The sequence below is a fragment of the Triturus cristatus genome, chromosome 8, assembly GCF_964204655.1.
Source record: "Triturus cristatus chromosome 8, aTriCri1.1, whole genome shotgun sequence".
Taxonomy (NCBI): Eukaryota; Metazoa; Chordata; class Amphibia; order Caudata; family Salamandridae; genus Triturus; species Triturus cristatus.
Window position 1 is genome coordinate 916,875,743 of NC_140591.1, and position 26,407 is coordinate 916,902,149.

A 26,407-nucleotide genomic window follows, 5' to 3' on the forward strand; every position below is an offset into this window, starting at 1 on the left:
GGAAGGGTCGTGGCCGGTCTGGTCTCTCTGTGGCAGCAAGGGTTTATTCCAGGTCGGGGAACAACTGACCACATCAAGCGGGCCATTACACTGTTTGATGTGCAAGCTGCAATGGGGGCGGATGGCCATGATCCTTCTAGACGCGGAAAAGGCTTTTGATCGCGTAACGTGGAAGTATATGTGGGGGATATTGGACCTAAGGGGTTTTGGACCTAGAATAATGGGGGCTAATAAAGCCATGTACTCTGACCCTAGGGCTAGAATACAGATAATGGGAGGCAGCTCGGAAAAAAATTATATTTCCAGAGGGACGCGTCAAGGCTGCCCCTGTTCACCAATCCTTTTCACCCTGTATGTAGATCCACTGGTACGGAGATTATTCTGTTGTAAAAATATTAAGCCGGTTGTATTTCATCGGTTTGAGACTAAACTGCTGGCATACGCTGACGATCTGGCCATAATTACGCCGGAACCAGATATGGCACTGACAGCTATTACAGGGATCACTAGGGAATTCGGACAGCGTACGGGGTATTTGTTGAACGAAAGTAAATCTCAGATAATATGTACTAATAATATTAGAAGGGGAGATGCAAGGTATTCTGATTCAGCGATATACCTTGGAGTCAGGATAGGCTTTGTAACAGAAACAATTTTAAAAGAAAATTTTACGCAGCTTCTTAAATCAATGATAACAGACCTTAGAAGAATAGATGCTTTGCATCTATCTTTAATAGGGTGAGCTAAATGTACTTAAAATGACTATGCTCCCCAAGGTATTATACCTCTTTCGTTCTATCCCGTTTATGGTTGAGGAAGGTCTAATAAAATCAATAGAGGCAGTTTTTATGATTTTTATCTGGCAATATGGTAAAATCAGGCGTTCTCTAAGATATTTGTCTCTTCCACAAGAAAAGGGAGGGCTGGCAATCCCCAATATTAGATTCTATCACTGGGCTTGTTTGCTAAGCCAGATGGCGATTTTATTTGACCTGGCCACAAATTTAGATGATACTCCATTTGGTAACAATAACCCACCCTCCATTTTTGAATTATTGCTGGGTAGAAAAGCTCTGAGGCTCCTTCTTCGGAAAATCGATAGGCGTTATTATAAGAAAATGCGGTATAAAGTTCTGGAGGGTGTTTGGAAGATTTGGAAACTTGTGCAGAAAGCAATAAAAATTCCCAAAATTAACTACTATACACCATTATGGAATTCCAGTATGTTCCCTCAATTTAGTAATGATAGATTGGTGAGGCTTTGGGAGCAGCATGGAATTAACAGAATAGGTGATATATTTGAGGAGGTCAGCCTGATGACATTTAAATATATTCAACAGAAATTTGGCATCCCGGATAATCAAGGCTTTAAGTTTTTTCAGATTCTCGAGACTCTGATGGGTATTAGACCACGGATCACCCCTGGGGGTAGAATTAAAATTGTGGATTATTTATTAGGTTGTTAAGAAGGCAATGCAGCACACCAAAAAAGTAACATACACCCCTAAATCAATCTTTTCTCCGGGTATAGTCCATTAATTGTAAATTTCATACAAAGAAAACAATAGATATCCGTTCTTGGTATGACTGGATATGTTGTGTTTATTCATTGGTAATCATACAGATGTCCAATTTTCACAGCGCAGCCGATGCGCGTTTCGCCCAACGGGCTTTCTCAAGGCTGCATACATACAAGAAAAGAAAAAGACATAGTATCTAATACTCTGTATATAAGATATGTAACCAGTATTTTGATCTACATTGCACCGTACATGCAGGTACAAAACAAATCCATTATTTTAAAAAAAACCCTAATAGGGTACAAGAATTGAGAACACGGCTCCAAGGGAAGGTGCCCCCCCAAAAGAGTGGTCCCCTAGGTCGCGTATTTAGCAGAGAGATAGATGCCAGAAAGCTCCCCAAGTGGACAGAACGTGAGTAAAAGAAAGGGAACAAAGTGACCTGGTCCTGTATTCTCAAACTCCCCAAGTAAATCATCCACGTGAAATTGATGCAAAAGGTGAGTGTTAATAAGAGTGACCATGTCAAGTACCAGATAAAAACAAAAAGAGTACCCGATAGGGTACTCCGGTTAGTATTACTCAAGGTGATGAGGTCTCACCTTGTAAGATACAATGTTTCGTTCGTTTTCAATGTATATGGCTTTAGTTAAAAAAGCCTGTAAGAAAGATATATCCGCATGTAAATTCTAATCACATTGCTGCCATGACATCTACTACGTTGCTTATATCAGTTCGTCGTTGACTTCCATGTCGTCTATTTACGCATTTGGTATTGCTTACCTAATCTCAACAGGTTGGTCAAGTGTGTTTATTACGAAGTGCCTCAAGTTAGACACTATCGGCGTTTCCGTTGCTGTAGTGCTTGGAGCGACGAGTAGGACCAGGATCCGTCCTCTCTAAGGAAATATATTAATAGAAACAGGTATTCACGGAATGCCCCGTACATGTCGTTTTTAAAGAGAAAATAACTAGCTCGCGTTTATCCATGATTAAATATTATGAAATGATTGAGTTTAAAGCGAAAGTATAACTGTGACCATTAAGTCAACGTTTAGTACTGTCTCGTCCGTGTTCAGAGTTTATATCGCCGTTAAGTTTCCCCAGCACGTTTAAGAGACCGCGTCTTACATAAAAAACAATGTCGCACATATTATGCGAAGTACCTCGTGCGTATCATTTTCAATTTAGAAAAAAACGACTGGAATCTGAGTATTAATACTGTTTAGAACGAAAGTACAACAGTGGCTATTATAAAAGCGCATAATGCTGTCTCATCCGTGTTCCCAGTCTAGAATTCCGCTAGGTTAGACGGTATGTTCAAAAGACAGCGTCTTGAATAGAAAACAATATCACACTCACCTTGCTATCATTACGTGCTTTCCCACAGTTTCTGGGCGTATTGTGATTGAGTCCTTCCCGCCATTGTTTAAAATATACGTGATACGTAAGATCATTGAGATAGAAAGTAGACTAAGGACTTGATAGTCGAAGTTTGTCTCCATATAGTGGCGGCCATCTTGAGATGGTCGAATGTGTATATTGCGTGTTACGTGTATTATTATCTAATAGTATCCCAACTCTCGTGAAAGAATAAAGCTGGTAATGTAAAGCACCATAACTATGTTCTGAAAAAATGAGTAAAGTGGTGTTAAACAGGCGAGATGTCCTAATGTTTTATGATAGATATTTCGAGATCGGAAGTGAAAAGGACAGATAGCAGCAGGTCATGCGGAGTGCAAATCCTGGAGCCATTACATATATGGAATATACTGCTATTTAAAGCATATGTAGCAGATGATCTTTTGTTACTTTTTTACACATATTCACATTGTAATTTTTGAAAACCAAATACACATAAGTTAGATGACATCCAAGGACAAGAAATTATGATTGTCTCTCCTGATACATACAGCATAGAATTACAGAAATTCAAACAGTTCCTTATCGATGTTGATACCGTGTTCTACTGCTCTAAGGGAGATAATCCATTTGCATTCATTCTGTCTTAAAATACTAACTCTATTGCCGCCTCTCTGATGTGGTAGTATTACTTCAAGGCCATGAAAAGTTATCCTGATCAGTTCTGTGTGATTATGTGAAGTGTTAAAGTGTAAGGCTAACGGATATTGGGCATTGTTGTTTCTAATGGCCCTTAAGTGCTCTTGTATCCGTTCCCTAAGTGGTCTGATGGTACTGCCCACGTAGATTTTCCCACATATACAGATGATACAGTAAATGACAAATTTTGTGTTGCAGTTAATGAAATCATTAACTGTATAGATTCTGTCAGAATTGTATTTGAAAGTGGTTGTCTTGTTTAACGCAAAGGGGCAAACATTACAAGTCCCTCATTTCGTTACAGCTTATACTTTACGATGTGCAGGTCCTTATAGCATATCCACTGAATAGTATATTTGTACGATTATTTATTAGGTGGTGGAACCAGGATTAAATTGATATATGGGTCTCTGTTATCAGGGACTCAGGATGATTTGGAAAAATTTGAAGCCACATGGGCAGCGAAACTTGGAGATCATGATGTGGATATAGATAAGGCACTGCAGCTAGCGGGGAAACTCTTCCACTCCACGAATTTAAGAGGCCAACATTATAAGACTCCTTTTAATTTATATTTTACAACAGTTAAATTATTTGTGTTAGGCAAAAAGGAGGATGATAGATGCCCGCGGTGTATAATTGGGCCTGCTGATTTACTGCATATGTTCTATCACTGAGAAAAATTAAGTGTAATTCGAGGAGAAATTGAGAAATTTTGGGAGGGGTTGCTAGGTGTTAAAATAAACCTATCCCCTACATTAATGGTAATAGGAACCAATAGTAATTTGGGGCTTAATAATAAGGTGGAAGCTTTTGTATTTATATCTGTGGCGTTCCTCAGGATATTACTTGCTACAGGATGAAAGGACACTGTAGCACCCTCCTTTCAGATGTGGTTTGTTAGACTCCTCGGAATACACAATATTGAATCCGCTCTATATAGGCATCGGGGTAGGAAAATGAGGGAACTAGGATTAAATATCTGGGCTCCTATTAAGGGTTGGAGGGATTCCCATTTGTAAAGAAGCCCCAGGGATACCATCTGAAGGATGTCGGATATGTATTTTTATCCTTGGTATGGAGATACCAGTTTAGGTCCATTCTGTAATAATTAAATATTCTTTAATTTTTTTAATTGTTTTAGAAAGCCATGCCTCAGTCTATTCATTGTATAATGGATTGTATGATTGTATTTGTATTAGATCTGTGTATATTGGATTATTATTAATATTATAATAGAAAATGTATTTATTATTGGATATACCAGGTATCTTTTCAACCAAAAAAATGACAAAAATCCAATCAGTTGAACCAGAGTTTTGAATTTTTAACGTTTAACGTAAAAACTTGCGCCTGAAAGATCAATGTGCCAACTGTGGACATTTAGTCACTAGAAACAAGGCAAAATCAAAATATATGGCAGACTGCGATGGAGTGTGGGTCAAATACAAGAAGTGGATTGGGCCTGGTGGGCACTTACCTTCGGACTTAGAAGAAATTTCATGGAAAAATTGCTGAAAAGGTAAAGATCAGCGAAGCAAGGCTGTGGGCAATGTCTAAGGAAGAGGCGTGGCCGCTAGAAGCTACTGTACAAAGCCAGAGTGAAGATTTGCATGTTCGGATTTAGTCTCTTTTTTGAAAGTCTGAAATCTCCAGTAGGAGCCGACGAGGGCTTCACGAGAACAAGAGCTGAGCTGAATGGGGCTTGGCTGCATTTACAGTAATAGGAGGAGATTTCCTTGCACCTGAATGGGGCCTGTCTCCCTTGCACAATGCTGTCTCCACCCCTGTGATCATACTGAACAAGTGAGGACAGAACTGGTTATGCACTACAGCCACATGTGACAGAATGATGATGGATTCAACCCAGATATGTGACGGGGTTGAGTGTCTGAAAAGCTTCAGTGCTCCGTCCATCATCTCCTTGTGTTTGAGTATGAACGTTATTTACATGTTTGAATGCCCTTGTGGTTTACCTTACATAGGCAAAACAGAACAAAAAACTAAGTAAGAATAAATGAACATAAAAGTAATATTCGGACATACAATCAGAAATCATGTGTAGCCACACATTCTCAGTCTCACCATCACAACGGGAATCAGTTGCGCTTTTTGATATTGGAATCCATCAAACCCAGAGCGGGCATGAACATCACCAGATTCCTTTTACAAAGAGAAATCTTTTGGATAAGAATGTTGGACACTTTGCATCCTAACGGTCTGAATGATCAGATGGAATATAGCTGTTTTTTATAATTTTCGTGGACAATATGGTGTTCATAATTTGAATCTACTGCATTGCTTTTGAAACATTAGTTATGTCACTTATTTTTCCCCGTCCACAACATGGATCATGGTTTACTCTCACATACCTAGCCATTAGATTTTTTTCTCATGAATCTCACATCTTCCACCTTTTTTCCAGGTGGCACATGGTTGCATTTGATAGTTATTTTTATTCACACTCGTAGACTCACACCGGTAGCGTAGTTTAATGTTATTAATTTTTCTTATTTTTCTCAGTTTCCTCTCTTTCTATTTTTCTAAATTATCATTTTCTCAACACCACTGTTTTTTGATCTATTGCACACTCCAAGATGATGGCCATTACTGGCTGTCCGATACTCTTGCACAGTCTGCTTTCTAGCTTTATTACCTTGGCCGCGATTCCACCGACATCCTCGCTCTATATACGAGTGTTCACCCTCTACAGATTGTATTTGAACATGGATTCTCACGGAATCCAGGGCTTCTAACTTACAGGTATGCATGCGTCTACACTGGCGGCTCCTCATACAGGAACGCCGAGAGTCGACCCGCTTGAGTGATATTTTAATAACTCTCTTGCTCATATAACTGTAGACTAATCTCAAGTGGCACTACAGACCATTTTGGATGTGCTCTCACACTAAGGCACATAACTGCTTGGGTTTGATGGAACGGCACTACTTTTGCGACCGTTACTGGTAATATGCCCACTGTATCTATTTAAGTCACCGTGTTTAAAACAGGTGGCATGAACTTCCTCACATTTACATGCCACAAGCTATTGACACTCGCTTGTGTTATCACACTCAATGGCGAGCGCTCCTCACATTGATGGCTTTTTTTGTCTAGTTCATTTCCTTCACTTGTTTGGCAGTCACTAGCACTAGCACTTGTCACTTTACTCAAACCACACATTGAACTCTAGCTTTGGGACTATTCTCTTTGCATTACTTTTGGTTTTATCACATCCAGTGGTTCCCGTACAATGTAGATAGTGATGTTGGGCATGCTGACACTTACACAGTGATTAACATGTATTTTTGTTAGAAACATGTATTTTTTGGTTTATCCAGGGTTAGTAACCCAGCTTTCTTGCGGCTGTTTTTCCGATGCAGCACCGCTGTGCGAAAAGAATCCCCACCCATGGCCGTGCCGCTGCCGAACCCATGCAGCGCCCGTTGCAAGAACCAAAGCAACGAGGGATCGTGGCTGAAGAAACCAACACAGCACCACTCGATACGGGTGCATCAATCACCGGATTGCCATGCATTGTACCTGTGTGGCAAGTCTTCCAGACGCATCATCCATGGACCAGCATTGTCTTGGAGTCGATGCATCACTTCTCCCTACAGACCGGATCCGATGCATCACTTCTCCTGCATGCATCAGAACTGTTGCGTCGCCTCCACATGATCTCAGGAGCTGATGCCGCTTTTTGTTTCTAGAGGCTCCTCGTCTCTGCGTCAGGTTGCTCTTGTGATTTGTGACAAATCTACAGGTTCTTTGTGAGATATAACAAATCCATAGTTGTCTATTGACCAAGTGGTTTAAAACGTTTCTCAAGTCATATTCTTATTACATGTATGTTGGATTTTTGTTGTTTTGATCTTGTTGAGTTTAGATAAAGATACTTTATTTTTCTAAACTGGTGTGGTATCCATTTGTGGTGTTATCACTGTTTTACTGTGTGTTTTGAGTACAAATACTTTACACATTGCCTTTGGGATGGGTCTGACTGCTCGCGATATGCTACCCACGGGGTGAGCAGGGGTTATCTAAAGTGTGCATCCCCCTTACCCTGACTAGAAGCACGGGTCCCTATTTGGACAAAGGTACTTATCTCTATCAACTAGAGACCCCCATTTCTAACAGACAGTACTTTCCTACTGGGGACATACAATTCAACATACCTTTTGTAATGGGTCGGAACACTGACACTGGTGTCTTGGTAGCAGGCCTCAGTTCACTCTCGGAGTCAAAAAATCACCAACTAATAATCCAAATGGGGCAAACATTGGGGGAAACCTGCAAAAAACAGTTTCTTTACAGTTAGGACTTATGAAATGTAATAAGGCAACCCATTGCCATCCTATGGTAGAGGGAGGCCTCAAAGTGGTGAAAAACAAATTTAGGAGTTTTTCTCCACCAGGACATGTAAAACTTAAAAGTACATATCCGACATTCTATTTACAATGCACCATGTCCTATGGGCTAACTAAGGCCTACGTTAGTGGTGACTTATATGTAAGAAAAGGTGAGTTTAAGGTTTGGTGAAAGGTTTATTTGCCAGGTCAAATTGGCAGTTTAAACTGCCATCCTGCTGCAATGGCAAGCCTGAGACATGTTTAAATACAACCAGTAGCAGATAATTTACCAGCCCTAGATATATGGTATACCACTTTACTAAAGATTCATAAGTACATTAAATATGCCAATCAGGTGTAAGCTATTTTTACCATTCTCTAAGGAGTGCGCACAAGCACTTTTGGTGAACAAAAATTAATTCAGGAAAATAGGAGGATGAATTATTATTATTAATTAGTACTTATACAGCGCAACATCACCTTGCAGGCATCCTGGCGCTAAACAACACAAGGACTATTAGTGTGGGCAGAATCACCAGAGCAGTCAGCATTATTTAGGGGCTGGGGAATAGCCAGGTCTTTAATCTCCTCCTAAACAGGAGGAGGTCACTCACCCTTCATAACTCCAGCGGGAGCGTATTCCAAAGTCTGGCAGCTATCACACTGAAGGCTACACCAACAGATCTAACTTTCTTAAATCTCGGTACTTTCACCAGTCTAGCAGCTGCAAAACGTAAACATCTCCCTGGAGTATACCAGACAAATTTTCTCTGCAGGGCGACAGAACCAATCTCGTGCAAGGCCCTGAACACCAAGCAGAGAGATTTGAACTGTATTCTCTGTCTAATAGGGAGCCAATGCAACACCGACAAAGCCCGGGAAAATGATGCATAGCTCGGCCAACCAAGTACTAGCTTGGCCGCTATAGACTGTATGCGCTGCAATCTATCTAATACATAGTTCGGAGAACCCAGAAGCAGCGCATTACAGTAGTCCAATCTACTCAGTATAGTGCCCTGTACCACTAAAACTCGTGCCTGAGAAGGCATTAGTGGAAGAATCTTTCGCAAAGTTCGTATCATAGCGAAACAACTTCCTACTAATTGGTTGACTTGAGCTTCCAGCGTTAACTTGTTGTTAAACATAACGAACCTTCTCCACTGGGCGTAGGTCCTTAGGAAGATCCAAGGGCCAAAAATTCTCCGGCAGCATCGGGGAGGCCTTCCCTGCAGAAAAATAAAGAACCTCGGTTTTTCCAGCATTATATTGTAGGGAGTTTCCTTTCAGCCAGGAAGACATAGCCCTCAAACAACCATGAAACGCCTCCAAGGAGGTCAACTCATCTCCCTCCATGGAGAAGATTAATTGCGTGTCATCAGCATATTTTACAGTCTTAATATTATATGCCCTAATAACAGCCATCAGCGGGAGCATATAATTATTAAAAAGGATCGAGCTAATTGCAGAGCCCTGAGGGACACCGTGCATGATCTTAGAGAAGGAATATTGATATGGAGGCAAGGCCACTGCTTGACTCCTCCCTGAAAGAAGGGATTGAAACCAGCAAAGGGCGCGACCGGTCACCCCAACCTCTTCCAGCCTCCTCAACAAAATCGCATGGTTGACCGTGTCGAATGCGGCAGACAGGTCAAGCAGAACAAGAGCAACTGCCCGACCACTGTCTGCCTGCACTCGAAGTTCGCCCAGCACGGTCACCAAAGCCGTCTCCGTGCCATGTGCTGGCCGAAAACCAAAAGGTTTGATGGTGACCCTTCAGAGAGGGTCAGGTACAACACTTGATGCATTACTTTGGCAGATTTGTGGATTCCACCAATAACCCCATGATCCAGAAGAACAGCTACATTTCATGTGCCACAGAGAAATGGCATCATCTCAGGGCAAGATTTCTTAATGAGTAGATCATAACACCATATAATAACAATTGCACATTGACGGACATTTTTGGTTGAGTATCATGTTATGATATTCTTATACAAAGGTATTTCCTGGTGCACCAGTGTATAGGCATCAGTGCCATCTCAATTGTATCCTGAAGTCAGCTATGTCCTAAAATGAGTAAATATATGTACTTATATACACCGAACTGTGTATCTCATGAAGGTGACTCCAACACAGAGCGTGCTTAGCCCCCCAATTCAAAGACCAGAGGATAATGAGTAACATTGACCATATGAATATTACATTAATATTTGTTGGTCTATCTTTTCATTAACTCTATGATATCAATCCAATCTGTTTACATCCCAACGATAATTTTCTTTAATTCTTTGAACTTTGTTTCTAGGTAATTGCTAACTGTTAATAAAAGCACACACATGTGCATGACATATTTATTACATGTAAAAAAACTTTCTAGAGATTGAACAGTTCTGTTGCCTAATTTTACAATATTTTTTCCCACACTTTCGTTCCTACTCAACACATGCAAAACCTTTATAATTTCTTTCATCATACCGATATTATGATCATTCTTTTTTTATCATTTAAATACCATAGTAGATACCACCACAAGACATGTTAATCTACAATTGCTGCTATCAAATTCCAATCTTTTGTACAATGTGGCATTTAGAAGACACCCCCTTCTATAATCTACACCTTCTTTCTGTCTCATTGTCTTCTGCCTCAGTGATTCTGGTGGAATAATCATCCTATCTTGCCGAAATTTGCTTTCTACCTCACTCAATTTGTCTCTCACTTGCTAAAAAGACAAGGCGGTGTTTGGAAATTCATTTTTATGAGGCCAACAACTGCACAATCAACTTTTGAGTAATGTGAGCTCCTCACCACTGCCCCCCACTATTACACTTTTCAGTACAGAAACCATCCTGCACAGCTGCTACTAAAACCTAATTACACAGTTCTCCTTCGTCCTCGTTATTATTTAAAGGTATTCTAGAAAGACCATCAGATTCTTCCCTTAACAAAAATATGTGGACAGTTAAAATGGAATTCTGTAACATAATAAGGACCCCATGTCGACTGTAAAGGAATGATGAGGCAGCAGAAGACTCAGGAGTCCATTTGTCCACTATTGTCAATTCAATTCTTTCTGTATTTGGTCATAACAGTTAAAAAATACACAATTGCATAGATGCATTAATACATGATTTCATCGATTGGACACCAAACACGGTGGAAACAGGGACTACCTGTCAAAGAAGTGTTCGGGGTGAGAGGAGGAGCCCCGTGATCATTGAAAACTGTGGACTACCTGAGGCGCTATGTAGCCCGAGCCTGTCCTCCCCGAGTGCTGAACACCAAACACCGTGGAAACATGGACTACCTGGCCCAGAAATGCTCAGGGACAAGAGAAGGAGCCCTGTGATCCTTGGCACCTGGGCACCTGTAAATTCCCTGAAGCACTAAATATCACAAGCCCATCGTCCCCCAGTGCTGACCACCAAATACTGTGAAAGCAGGGACTACTTGTCCCAGAGGTGCTTGGGGGAGAGAGAAAGATCAATGTGATTCTTGGCAACTGTGGATTCCCTGAGGGACTTGTAAGCACAAGCTCATCATTCTGCAGTGCGGCACACCAAACGCTATGGACACATGGCTTCCTGTCCCAGAAGTGCTTGGGAGAGAGGTGGATCCACGTAATCCTTGGCAGCTGTGGACTCCCTGAGACATTATGTAGCGCAAGCCTGTCATTCAGTAGCGCAGGATACCAACACCATGCAAACAAGGACTACCTGTCCCAAAAGTGCTCGGGTGAGAGGAGGAACCACATGAAGCTTGGCAGCTGTGGACTTTTTGTGGCACTATATGGTGCAAGCCTATCCTCCCACAGTGCAGGGCATCAAACACCCTGGAAACAGGGCTGTCTGTCCCAGAAGTACTCGCAAGAGGAGGATCCAAGTGATCACAGGCAGCTGTGGATTTCCTGAGGCATTACTGGTGCAGATCAGGTTCTTCAAATCCCCTCTACTTCCACGGACGGAATGATTGCACAGTCACACGCACACACACACACATCATATGCTGGTGGGGCCCATAACACCAACATTTACTCTATCAATCTATCCCTGCCTTGCAAAAGGGAAAAACCATCAGTTTCTAACCAATCTGCTTTTCCTTGATGAAAGAACCACTTTCCCTGAATCACCCTAACAGTCCCTCCATCAAATAGGTCGATCGAATCATTTAGTTGACTGGTTTAATAACACCTTAACACTCTAAATTATGCAATTTAAAAATGTCAATGAAATAATCACCCGACACATTTATTCAAACATTAATTTCTTATATCTAAATCAAATGCAAGTAAAAGCCTCGGTAATGCAATATCATCTTTTTCATATTTACCTATTCTGGCTAAATGTCGTTTTCTAAGTCAGAACTGGTCCTCAGCAACTTTGTCAGAATTCTGTGCCGTCATGTAGAATCACGGTCCTCTCCGTCAGCATCGGGACCTCTGATTATCAGTTCAAGAAGTGGCACTTTAGGTACCTATACCGTCAGGGAATCAGCTACTTGCCTCTCTAGTCTACCATTATTTATACTAAATTTTACATGTACAATGTTTCTTTTCCCCTTTCTCGTTATTCTGAATGGTGAGTTTAAAATTGAAGTCCGGATCTCACAGCAACATTCGCAAAGGTTCCCATGTATTTAAAGTTCCAATTTGCAAAGTTCTGAATAGCGAAGTTCATAGTAACAATTTTGTTTCAACAGGACATGACCCTGATAAATGTTTCCAGTTCGTCCTGTACATGTCCTGTTCATCATTTCAGAGTTTGATAATAATTCATTTTTCTTCACGTTCAGGGGCATCTGGCACTCTTCCCAGAGTAGTCTTCATGGACATGGCGTGACGGGTCAACTTGGGGACACAGCTGGTGTCAGTGTAAACGCCTTTCTCCATTGTATAACTCGGGAAGCTATTTAGTACTGCTCGGCGGCCATCTTGTGACAGGCCACAATGGTCAACTTAAGCAAAGAAACACAAAATCGTAATTAATACATAGAAATAATTAAAACAGTGTTATTCCCCTGCTAATACCCATATGTGTGTGCATTTATCTAGCCATATGCAACATCTAAAGCCATTAGTGCATGTTTATTTAAAGCGCAAATCACAATAACATCACATAAGCAACGTTTATTTCATTAATATGCATACTGGCTTAGTTCACTTATTATTTTAGCCATGCAAATGCATTCCCACGTCTATTCTTTCTGTTAATAAGGTTGGTTAATTTCAAACACTCCAAACAGTTAATAATTATAATTATTCATAAGTACTTTTAATATAGACATACGAAAATGGAATAGGTATTTCAATAAAAAGTATTATACCTGCTCCAGCATTACCACCTCATATGTCTCCCTCATTCCAGTCCTTACCATGTGAGGCAATCCTGCCTCACGACAGCCAATAGAAATATTAGCATTTTATTTTCATACTATAAGCCCCTCCCAACCACTGCAATGCCTGTTTCGTTAGCTGTCCAACACATCTATCGGAATGCTGGTATGCTGTGCCGTGTTTCCTTTTTCTGCAAGCGTTATCTTGCTTGGGACCTACGGTGACGTGAGTTTTCTTCTACTTCATGTTTGTGTTACTTACTTTGCACACTGCCGCACAAGTGTTACGGTCCGTCGCGTACCTGCTCCGCTGCGAGAACGCACGCCCCGCGCATGTGCTTGGCTGGGGAGGAGAGATTTTCTTTGTGTTCTGGCCTTGGGTCATTCCGATGCTGGGGTCTGCTAGCGGCATCTAGCTCCTGCGGCCATGATTTTCGTTCTATGGCTGTGGGGGAGGTGGCAAGGCTGTCCCTTTTGTTTGTTCCAAGTCTTGTGTTGATCTGGACTTGGTTGCTTGCCAACAGCATTAAAGGGGAGTGGCTGGGCACTTCCTGCTGTATTCTGTGGCTTCCTGATTGGTTTTCTCTTCTTGCTTGTGGCCATGGGTGATAAGGATTCTTCTCTGGTGCGTGCGAAGTCCTTATCCAAGCAGAATAATCTTCAGGAGCTGCAGGAGGATGACCTGTTGCATATTTCCTGGTCTGATTTGCAGGATTTGAATAATACTGCTGTGCAGGCTGCACTGCTGGAACCTTCTGCTAAGAAATCTAAGGAGGATGATGAGGACATGGACAATACCCCTAAGGGGAAGTATATCCAGGGGAAGGTTTTTTCACACATGTTGGTCCATATTTGTGAGGTATTGGGGTTTGATCCTAAGTCATTGTCTCCCAGTATAGTGCCTCGGTGGTGGATGACCTGCTTTTAACAAAGTCATCAAGGATATTCTAGCTAAAGAATGGCTTGAGGTTAACACGCAGGGATTCCTCACTTTCGGGAGAAGCGGTGTCGCCTGGTGGAGTTTGATACCCAGTTTCCTCAGGTTCCTACGGTCAATTCTATATTGTCCTCCATGGCTTCTTCCTCTTCATCTTTGATTTCGTAAGAGGCTTCGCTTGCTGACCTGGTTGAATGGAAGGTGGAGTCCGCTCTCCAGCATTCTTATAATGCTTCTCATTTTATGGTTCGTGCTAGCACTTATTCGGCCTATGATTCACAGGTCCTTATCAAGGATTTTAAGAAATTGTTTGACTGTCTTCAGGATCAGGGGGATCCCACTCCTATCTTGGTGCAGATGGATGTTTTGGCTCAGTTTCTCTCTAATGTGACTTTTGGTATCCTGTGGGCCTTCTCCTCGGCTGCCGGGGCAGTGGTAGCTGGTAGGAGGTCTCTCTGGACCATGTCTTGGTTCTTGATGGTGCTCAAAAGTCCTTGGTTCATAAACTGCCTTTTGAGGGTCCCCGGCTTTTTGGTGGTGATTTGAACACGATGGTGCAGTGGTCTGTGGAGGAGAAGAAGTTTTTGAAACCTTTTCAGACTGTGCAGAAGAAGAAATCTTTTTTCCACAAGCAAGGGTTTCAAGGTGCTCGTTCCTCACCTCAGCCCTTTCGTGGTTAGGCCTGTGGTCAGGGGGCTGAGTTCCATTAATAATCCCAGCTTTAGCAGCAGCAACCCCAGGGTTCTGGACAAAAATGAGTATGCCAAGATGGTGGCTCAGCTCCATTTGTCCTTGGACCATTAGTCAAGTCTGATTTCCGACCAGTGGGTCCTGTCAATCATCGCTCTGGATTACCGGATTCCATTCTGGGGCTCTCCCCCTTTGGACTGTTTTCAATTTACCTCATTGTCAAAATAGCCCGTGAAACGGTCTGCCACATCGACCTGTTATTATCAAAGGGTGCTGTTGTGCTGGTTTTGGTTGCGGAGCTGGGCTTGGGGTTCTATTCCACTTCCACCCGATTCTGAATCTCAGATCTTTGAACAAGTTGGTGCGGCTGGATCATTTTTGGATGGTCACCTTACAGTCCATCATTCCCTTCATCCAGGAGGGCATTTTTTTGGCTTCTCTGGGTTTAGAAGATGCCTATTTTCACTTTCCCGTCCATCTGGAAAGTCAGCGGTTCTTGAGGTTTGCGGTGAACGGGATCCATTACTGGTTTCAGGTGTTGCCTTTCGGCCTCTCTACTGCTCCCCGGACTTTTACCAAGGTATTGGCTCCTGCTGTGAGGGTTTTGCAGCATCAGGGTTTCACTGTGTTTCCCTATATTGATGATTGTCTGGTCTCTGCTTCCTCCCTCCCTAAGGCTCTTCTGGTGATGGAAGCAACGATGGCCATGTTCCAGGGTCTGGGGTTCAAGTTAAATCTCGCAAAGTCTCATCTGGTTCCTGTTCAGAGACGTCAGTTCATCGGGGGACTTTTCAGCACCTTGTAGGGGGCCGTTTTTCTCCTTCCTGTTTGAATTCTTTCCCTGCAGACTCTGTTTCGGGACCTGCTGTGTCACCCTTCAGCCCAGGCTCAGGTTTGGTTGTGAGTCCAGGGGTTGATGGCTGCCACCATGGAGGTGGTTCCTTGGGCTCGCATGCATCTCAAACCCTTGGTGAATCATCTGTTGGCCAAGTGGGATCCCTCCCGGGAGGGTTACGAAACACTGGTTCCTCTCTCCCATGTTCTTGTTCAGTATTTGGACTGGTAGCTTTGCACTCCCAATCTGGAGAAGGGAGTGCACTTTCAACTTCCTCCTCCCCGCTTGTTGATGACAGACGCCAGTCTTTGGGGTTGGGGGTCCACATTGGGTTCCAAGGAGTCCAAGGGTCAGTGGTTTCAGAGGGACAACACCCATTCCTCCAACTGCCGAGAGTTGACAGCCATTTGGCAGGTGATGCTGTTCTTTCAGGTTTCTCTCCAAGGGGCGAATCTGTTGGTTCGTACAAACAATTAGGTGGCTTATTGTTACTTGAACCGCCTGGAGGACCAGGTGAATCTACTGGCTTCTATGGTTTGTGCCTGGGCGGAATCTCACCTGTTGGCATTGAGAGCTGTTTACATTCATGGGAGTCTGAACTTTCATGCGGACGGCTTGAGCCACAACCTTCCGTCCTCTGTTCTGTACCATCTGTCTGTTCCTCTGTTCCAGGACCTTTGTCTTCGGTTCGGGACTCCTAAGATCAATCTTTTTGCTTCCCGTCACAACGCTCTTCTCCCCTAGTTTTGTTCTGAGGTGCTTTATCCTCAGGCTGGGGGGGTGGATGCTTTCTCAATTCCTTGGCCTTTGGGCCTTCTGTATGCCTTCCCTCCAATTCCCCTCCTCCAGAGGGTGCTGCAGAAGATTCGGGGGAGAGAGTGTCTGTCCTATTGATTGCTCATTTTCGGTCTCGCCACCTTTTGGTTTCCGCTTCTGATGCAGCTGGCGGGGGCAGGTTTGCCCAGCTGTCCTTGGTTAGGGTTAGGGATAGTGGATCACCCTGGTCAGAGGGACCACGCTGTTGAGCTGCTGCACTGCACATGATCTGAATTTACCTGTAATTTTTTAAAACCAATAGAATTTACTGTGTGTGCTTTTAAAACGGGGAATATTTTTAAATTGCTTACATCTTTGTTTTCGCCACATTTTATCTGGGCACTCTCCAGTTTGGGGCTTTTATCGTCTGGCCTTGGGGGTCTGTAACGGTCTCTTGCACCATTCCCGGTTCACCACGGCTTGCCGATTGTGTGGAGGGAAGTGAGTATTTCGTTCCTGCTCCTCCCTCCCACTTCCTGCCACAGCTGAACGGGCGGCGCTCTAGTTGTTCCTGGCCCAGCTTATTTAAATGCATGCTGGGCCGGACGCGCAGGGATAGTGGATTGCCCAGGTCAGAGGGACCACGCTGTTGCGCTGCTACGTTTCACATGATCTGAATTTGCCTGTAATTTTTTTAAACGAATAGAATTTACTGTGTGTGCTTTTAAAATGGGAAATATTTTTAAATTGCTTACATTTTTGTTTTTGCCGCATTTTATCTGGGCACTCTCCCGTTTGGGGCTGTTATCTTCTAGCTTTGGGGGTCTGTAACGGTCTCTTGCTCCTTCCCCGGTCCACCACGGCTTGCCGATTGTGTGGAGGGAAGTGAGTATTTTGCTCCTGCTCCTCCCTCCCACTTTCTGCCACAGCTGAATGGGTGACGCGCTAGTTGTTCCTGGCCCAGCTTATTTAACTGCATGCTGGGCCAGACACGCCAAAGGCAAGCCCGTCTGCGCCCAGCCGCGCCAAGTTTGCGCCTTGTGCCAAGGACTCTGGCCAATTTATTTTAGACCCTGGTAAGCCCCTTGTTTATTCCAGGGGACAGCTCCTGGAGCTTCAAGCACAGAAGGGGTCGAACTGCAGGTTTATGAACCTTGAGCCTCCAGGTGGTTGTCAGTGTGCTAACTGCAAGGCAGTTATTCCGCTGGGTGTATCTGGGAAATCCCATGAGGATACGGGTCAGCCCCATATTTTGGCTTTGAAGCGTTCCTTTATGGGATATCTTGTGAACGCCAGATCTTTGATTAAACAGGGCAGAATTCAATGATTTTGTTTCCCTGTGCAAGCTCGATTAGGTAATCATTACCGAAACCTGGGCTAGAGATTGCTCAGGGCCAAATCTGGTGGACGCCATCCACTCCAGGTATGCCCTGTCCAGACTCGATAGAGAATGGAGGATTGGGGGGGTGGGAAGGAGTACTCTATAAAGACATCTATTCATGCTTTACCAAGGCCCTCACCTCTCCCTCAGATCCCTATCAGGCGCTTTATTTCTCTTTGAAGGTCCTACCCACCGAAAGCTTTGTCGGATTAGTCACCTATCGGCCTCCTGGACCCAGATCAGGATTTCAGTAATCGAATAGAGCCCTAGAGTGGCTCTTTTCTTACCTCTATCGAATAGAGGCAAGATCTAATATCACTCACTTGGGTGATTTTAACTTTCATTCGGAGAAAACTCTGTGTACTGAAACACAGGTTTTCTTGGAAACTATGGACTCTTGTGGTCTTCTTCAGCTGTTGAGGCGCCCCACTCATATGGCAGGACACATTTTGGATGGGATCCCCTCTAATGATCCTATGATGGAGGTGAATGATCCTATTCCACTCTCCTGGTCTGATCATTATGCCATCCCATTCCTTCTGCAAATTGCAGTATCTCACCTTGATCCTAATTTTAAGAACAGGGTGGAGATGAAGAGAATCTTTAGCCATATAAATAAGGAGGATCTTCTTAATAAACTTAGCAATTATTTCTGCCTCCCCTACTTGGATGTTAACTCAATCTTCGACGATTTTTCCAATTGGCTTTCGGCAGACTTGGACTCTCTTGCCCCCCTTAAGGAGCACTATATGGCCAGGCAACACCCTTCGGCCCCCTGGTTCTCTGAAAGGCTGAGAAAGCTTTGACAGATATGCCGACACCAGGAAAGAAAATGGCGCCAGGATCTTTAATCAGTAGAAAGGGATCTGCACAAACTTAGACTGAGGGAGTATAAGATAGCTATTAATGAGGAAAAGGTCTCTTAATATTCTAAGATGACGGAATCCATAAATTCCCCAAGGGATTTTTTCACTGTGATTAATACCCTCCTAGCCCCCACGGCCACTGCTAACACTGAGGTTTCCCAGGGTATGTGTGATAAAATGGCATGTTTTTTTATGCCCAAATTAAGGACATATACTCCTCTTTGGAGAGGACCAATGCTGGAGGATCAAAGTTAGATCTTCCATCAGATCCCATGGTAGCCCAGCTGAAGGATTGCCACTTGTACTCCTTTCCTCCTATACTTCAAGAGGACACTGAGCGGATGTTAAGTGGAATTAGGTCTGGTTCCCCCCTGGAGCCCTGTCCCCTGAAGACCTTGAAACTGGGAATAGAGGCTATTGCCCCACCTTTGACTTCAATCCTCAATTCTGTCATTTCTTCTGGCCAGTATCCTACCACGTGGAAAACTGCAGTAGTTAGACCTCTTTTAAAGAAGCCCTCTCTGGACCCTGCGGAATTAAAGAACTACCGACCCATTTCCCTATTGCCTGTCCCAGCAAAAATCTTGGAGAAGCATCTGAACCTCCATCTTAGTACTTATCAGTTGCTCGATGGCTCGCAGCATGGGTTCAGAAGTGAGCATAGAACCGAGACATCGTTAACCATTGTTTTCAACAACATTCGACAACAGGTTGACGCTGGCCATACCACCTTACTGATCCTTCTGGACCTGACAGCAGCCTTTATTACCATCTCTCCCCGTAAATTGGCTGGGAGGCTCTGGGAAATAGGGATTGAGGCATTGCCCTTAATCTGCTCACATCCTTTCTTTTGGAACGGTCACAAAGAGTTAAGATGGGCCAATTCTTCTCCACTCCTAAACAGTTGTTCCTGTGGAGTCCCCAGGGATCCTCATTGAGTCCTACCCTTTTTAATATTTATGTAGCCCCGATTGCCAGAGTTGTAAGATCTTTCGGCCTAGAAGTGTTATCCTACGCTGATGACACTCAAATCATGATTACCATCACTAAGAGTGTTGAAGCGTCAGCAGCAAACTTTAAAAACTGCATGCAGGCGGTGGCTTCATGGATGGTGGAAAACTATCTAAGACTCAATGGGGATAAGACTGAGATCTTAATTTTCAGAGACAAATAGAAGATTTGGTCTGACGCCTGGTGGCCAGATATGCTTGGTGCTTGCCCTCGCCCTGGACTCAGTGCCAAAAATCTAGGCATCATAGTGAACACCTCCCTTTCTCTGGGCCCCCAAATGAATAGAACAGTTTCTACCTGCTTCGGATGATAAGGACTCTCAAAAAGATATTTCAATTTCTATCGCTCCCCTCGCGGAAACAGGAAGTGGTGGCCCTTGTGCTGTATAGATTAGATTACTGTAATGCCCTTTATGTAGGGATAAATAAGGGACTCCTACATCAACTCCAATTTGTGCAGAATGCCGCTGCCAGGCGGGTGATGGACCTCCCCAAATTCCATTCTGTATTGGCTACCATCAGAAGCCTGCACTGGCTCCATTGGGTCGGAGAATTGTGTTTAAAGCCCTGTGCCTGGTGCACAAGGCCTTTCATAATATAGGGTCAGAAGGCATTAAAAAACTCTTTCGAAGATATGTCCCCGGCAAGCAGCTAAGATCTGCCAGCAAAAATCTGGTGACAGTTCCCAGGTTCAGGAAATCCAGATGAGGGGGGCTTTTTCGCTGGCTGCAGCGAACCTGTGGAATTCCCTTCCTCCTTCAATTTTGGCTCTGTAAACTCACTCCTCGTTCTGTAAAGCATTAAAAACCTGGCTCTTCACCAGCTTGAATCTGTAAGCTTCTTGCCTATGGACATCTCTGATCCTGATCCCTTTCCGCAGCGCCTTGATGCCCTTGGGCTACATTCGCACTTTATAAACCCTATATTCATTCATTCATACTTAAGTATCAGCTCCTGTCTTTGCCCAGTCTTTGTCGCTTACATCTGATGGCCTGGCTCCTGAGTGGCTGACTTTGGAGTCTTTGGGCTGTTCTTCAGTGATGGCCTGTGACATTCAACAGTCTTGTCAGCCTTCAACTCTTAAGAGCTATGGTAAGCACTGGGGCTCTTTTGTCTCCTAGTGTTTCTCTCAAAGTGTGGATCCTTTGGTTTAGGATCCGGTTTCTATTCTTGATTTTCTTAGAGATGGCTTTTTGAAAGACCTTTCCCCTTCTACCTTGTCTGCTCAATGGGCTGTGGTTCGGGCATGTAGGGGTCCCAGGACCTCCTTGAAGATTGTTGCTCCTTTGTTGAGTCAGCTTCTGCGTAGTTTTTGGCTTTGTCGTCCGATCACCCCTAAGATTGTGCCTCCTTGGGATTTGTCGACTGTTTTGAGGTGTCTGCAGGTGCCCCCCTGTGAACCTTTGTTGGAAGCAGATTTGTTGTGGTTGTTTGCTAGTGTGGCTTTTCTCTTGGCCATCATCTCCGCTAGGCAGTTGGGTGAGTTGGGTGCTTTGCTTATCTCCTACCTTATTTGCAGTTCCTTCAGGATAGGGTTGTTTTGAAGCTTTATCCGCACTTTCTCCCTACAATTTCTTCCAAGTTCCATTTGCAGCAGGAGGTGGTCCTTCCTTATTTGCCTGTGGATAGGGATTAGCTTGTTCCTTCAACCTTGGATGTTCGCAGACCCCTTCAGGTTTACCTTCAATGTATCCTGGGGTTTTGTCCCTGCCCTGTTATTCTCCTGTGGGGGTTTGGCTAAGGGGGAGAAGGTTTCTATTTCCACCATCAGTCAGTGGGTGCATTTGGTGGTCTACCAATCTTATAAGTCTGTGGTTCTCCCTCCTCCTTCTCAGGTGCAGGGACGTTTGACACGTTCTGTGTCTGCTTGCTAGGCTGAGGCAGCGGTAGTCTCAATCAAGGAGATTTTGTAGGGCGGCCATTTTGAAGTCCCATCACACCTTTGTCCGGCATTATCGCCTTGGTGTTTTACATGCCTCTGTCGACAATTTTGCTGTTGGCACTTTGAACGCTGCTGTAGCTTAATCATTTGCTTGATTAAATTCTTATACTTTTGCATGGACGCCTTGTGTCCTGTGTTTTTCTTCTTAGTTTCCTGCTTGTGAGTTCCTCACATGGTGAGGACTGGGACAAAGAGGACATATGAGGGGATAATGTCTTGTTACTTACTGGTAATCTATGTTACCCTGATTATGGTCCTCCTCGTCCCAGTCCTGTTCCCTCCCTTCCTCTCGCTGTGTTTGTGTCTGAACTTGTTGACAGCAGGCATAGCGGTGGGTGGGGGGGTTTATATTATAAAAAATTAAAAAATACTAGAGTTTCTATTGTCTGTCGTGAGCCAGGATTGCCTCACATGGTAAGGACTGGGACGAGGAGAACCATAATCAGGGTAATGAAGGTTACCAGTAAGTAACAAGAAATTATGTAGCACAAGCCCGTCATCTGGCAGTGCAGGACACCAAACACCATGCAAACTGGGACTACCTGTCCCCAAAAGTGCTCAGGTGAGAGGAGGAGCCACGTGATCCTTGGCAGCTGTGGACTCCCTTAAGGCACTATATTGTGTGAGCACGTCATACAGCAGTGCGGGACGCATACAGAACACAGCTAGGCCAATCCTGCTCCCATCAGCACCAGGAAGAGCCAGGGCAGGGCCACCTCCTTGGTTCTGTGACCTGGTGTGGTCTAATGAGTTTCCTGTTTGGACTACTTTACACCACCATTAAGTTACTGATGCCTTTCACTTATTCACTTGGCTAATCTTGTATGGGATGTTACCTGGTTGCGGCGAGCCAACCAATAATCCTTGTTGTACCTGAACCCAGGATTGCTGCTGTATTCCTTCTCTACGCTGCCTGGAGGTCACAACTAACAGCACGTCTTCCCTGAAGCTTGGCAGCTACTAGTTTTATGTAGAGCTGCGCGTCTGCGCAAAATACCTCGTGGACTTCTACTTGAGTGACTCTTTTATCAATTTTTCTACTTGTCGCTTTAAGGATTATAGACATTAATCTGCCTTGTATTTCCCCTGGGTCCATATTAGGCTGTACGCCCCCTTGTTGTTTTGTGCCCTAAATTGCAGGGACTTACCTCTACTTCACTCAGTGTATTTTCTTAGTTCATTGTTTTATCAGGCTTACAGCATTAGCCTGTCTCATTTTATTGGGGTCTACAACAGGGATTAGCCCTGCCTACAATCCTTCTATGGATTGGCGTAGGGACAGAATCCTCCTATTTCTAACTAGGTTGTTGGTTTCTGATCCTTTGACCTATAACACTACTACCTGGACGGCACCCACTAAAACTACAACAACCACTTGCTATTCCCCACTATCACTGGAATCCTACTATGTGGCGTACATTTACATTGCATTCTGTGGGAAGTGTCCTCTGTTTTTCATGATGTGGGGCAGGAGTGGTTAGGCCGAGGCAAGAGGAGACTATTGTTCTTTCTAGGTTCCCCATTGGGTGCGAATAGGTTTGTCTTCATATTTTCTCTTTAATGATTACCAGCCATAGGTAAGCGGAAAGCTGTTCCTTTTGTCAACAAACACAACAATTGTGGTAGGAAAGTTGGAGATTTTAGCACCCTCAAACAAATTAATGATTTGATTGAGGAGGTTGAGATGATAATGAACCCGCCCATATCCACTGCTACCCGGAGTCCAGGGAAGAATGTGAAATCAACCCTACCTGACATTTTTGGGAAGAAGCCAGACAAGGTAAAGATGGGCAGGAGTAAACCACATGCAAGCCCAGACGCTGTGTCTAACTCTGCCACAGATGGTGAATTGTCCATTGTTTCCTTGGTGTTCCTGGTTGGCCTGGTATATGCTGTCCACTAATTATAGTGGGCACCTTACACCAGTCCAAACAACCTCTTATTGATGATAGGTTAAAGAAAACTTTTATTGAAAGCTATCCTAGTGGTAGCTATGGAGAGCAGCCTTCAGGCTAAGTCTTGAAGGAATGTAAAGCATCTTGTTTTACAAGTCTATAATCTCTTGAGTGGCTAAATGAAAGGAGACCACACCAGGTATATATATAAAATATATTTTTATTTATTCCTAAACACACCCTACTAGTCTCTTTATGAGGCTAGAGGTAAAAACACATATGTTACACTTCAAATATCACAGTAAATTAGAACAATATACGTTAGGCCCTAGGGGCGAACCAAACCATATATTAAGAAATTGGTATAAGAACCACAACTTGACCAGACACATGGCCTAGAGCCTGTAGATTCACTGGGACCCCAAGGAACCACCCAAGGTAGTGACACAGGGGACCCACGGGGGACGTGTGCAGTGTGAGAACACAGCCGCGAGCACCCGTTAGCTTCTATGGGGAAAGTCGCGGTTAGAATTTTAAAGTTTAAGGACACTTAGGAGTGGACTAGGAACTAACCCCTTTGGACTTAGATGGTTCTAGGGAAAACTTCCACAGGAGCACTGGAGTACTCGTGTTACCTCACCCAGGGAAGCCAAGTGCATTGGTGTTAAATGGTGTCAGGTCGCCTCGTCGTTTTCAATGGCAGCTGGCGGAAAAGTGCTGCTGCCGGGAAGATGAGAAGTGTCCGAAGAGATCCAAGCCTGGATCGAAGATGCGAAGAACCTGAAAACAGAGGGGACAGGGTCTGGGTCACTTGCCAGTGACCAGGGGCACGATAGACGAATGTATGAGAAAAAGAATTCTCTTGGGTATAATTGAAACCACCTTTTCTTCAGATATACAGTATCATATCATGCGTATACCAATCACTCTCATTCCCAATCAGGGGTACAAACACCCTGTCATTCAACCAGACTCAGACTTCAATGTGGATCACCAAATAACAACCGCATATGTCTAAATGATAAAGAACTAAATCAATTAAAAATTATTATCACAATTTATTGACAATTATATAGTCAAATATCTACATCAATATTAATTAACAAATTCATACAATACTCATGAGATAAAATACATAAAAAACATATATATTTAAAATAGAATAGAGAGAAAGAATTAGAGAGCAAAAACGTAATGTGAAATCAATACATTCCTCAAAGAAAGGTATAACTCCAGTGTAAATCAATGTATAGGGATCATCAGTCTATTATTTTCACAATAGATCTTGGTATGATGCAGTTCCTGGATTTTAACCAATTCTTAAAGGCACAAGCGTCGTCGCGTTTCGGTGGTAGTTGCTTATTTAAATTCCACCTTCATCCAGACAAGAATAAAAAAATCTCTCCAACTTTCATAAAAACATGAAAACCCCTTCTATGGGTTAAATCCAATCAGAGGAACAGGCTTATTACTAGTTCCTATTATGAATGTGTCCCTGATGGAATACCTAGGTCCATCGATTATTCAGACTATTGGGTCCTCAGTAGTCTCACTGTGGTATTTTTATATAAATATATATATCAAACAGCATATTATTCGCGCATTTTCCAGGCGCAGGAAAAAATGAGACGCACACAGGTTTTTCTTTGAAAAGATTTGTAATTCGTGACAGACTCGTTTCGACACCACGGTCTTCGTTAGTGAATCATTACAGTAACCAGGAAGTGGTCACGTTATTTTAAACAGTTCCTGTTGCATTTCAGTAAACATAGAAAAGGTATACACATTGGTGATTAATACTGCTCTCCATCTTAGTTTTTTGGAAGACAGACTCAGCCAACTTTACACTCAATATAGAGAACAAAAAGAAAAAATATATAACAGCAAGTTAAACAGTTAATATAATCACTGTACTTTCTGATTTGGCATTGGAGCTGTTTTATAACGGAATTTATGTTAAATTCATTGTAGTAATCCCTAAAGAATTATAATTCAAATTCATCATTGTTGATGTAATAAAAAAATATAAAGATTTGTTAAAGCGCCACGTGGCTGTTAGTTTTTAACTCAATTGGCAAGTGCCAGTGGTTCACTGCATTATCAATGACCTGGGTGATACAAGGGAAAAATAATGAATTGAATTGATTCCTGGTTGTTATATCTGCAGATAAGAAGTTAACATCAATGAATGTGGCGGTGCGGTGGGTCTAACCAGCGACATCCAGTAATCAGGGGAACGCGTGGGAGAAGTGGGAAGACAATGATAAAATGACTTAAGGTCTCATCACGTCAGCCTAAGTGAACATGGAGGTCTTCCTCATGGTTAAGACCTCCAGGGGTCTTACTCTGTAGTTTTAATATATATTCAGATTCCAGGCATCGCAGATGACGTTTCCGATCTCCCCCTCTTGCTGACGCTTGCACCCTGTCAACACCAAAATAAGAGATTTTAGAACTGATGTCATGCAAATGGGGATGCATCAGATCACAGTGTTTGGCAATAGCATAGGACATGTCTCTGTTCTTAATGGCATGCAAGTGCTCAAGTATACATTTCTTCACTGGGAAGATAGTGCTTCCCACATAACGTAAACCACAAATGCAAACTAAAGCATACACAACATAATCAGTATTACAATTGATAAAAACGTTGATCTTGCCCATTTTACCATTGGGTAATTTGATTTTTTTTACATTTGTACTGTTATTGCATGCTTTGCACCACCCACATTTGTGAAAACCGGTAGCTCTCGCAGCCAGGTCCCCTTCGCCTTTGTCTTCATATCCAAATGGCTATAGACTAGCATGTCCTTTAGTGACTGACATTTCCT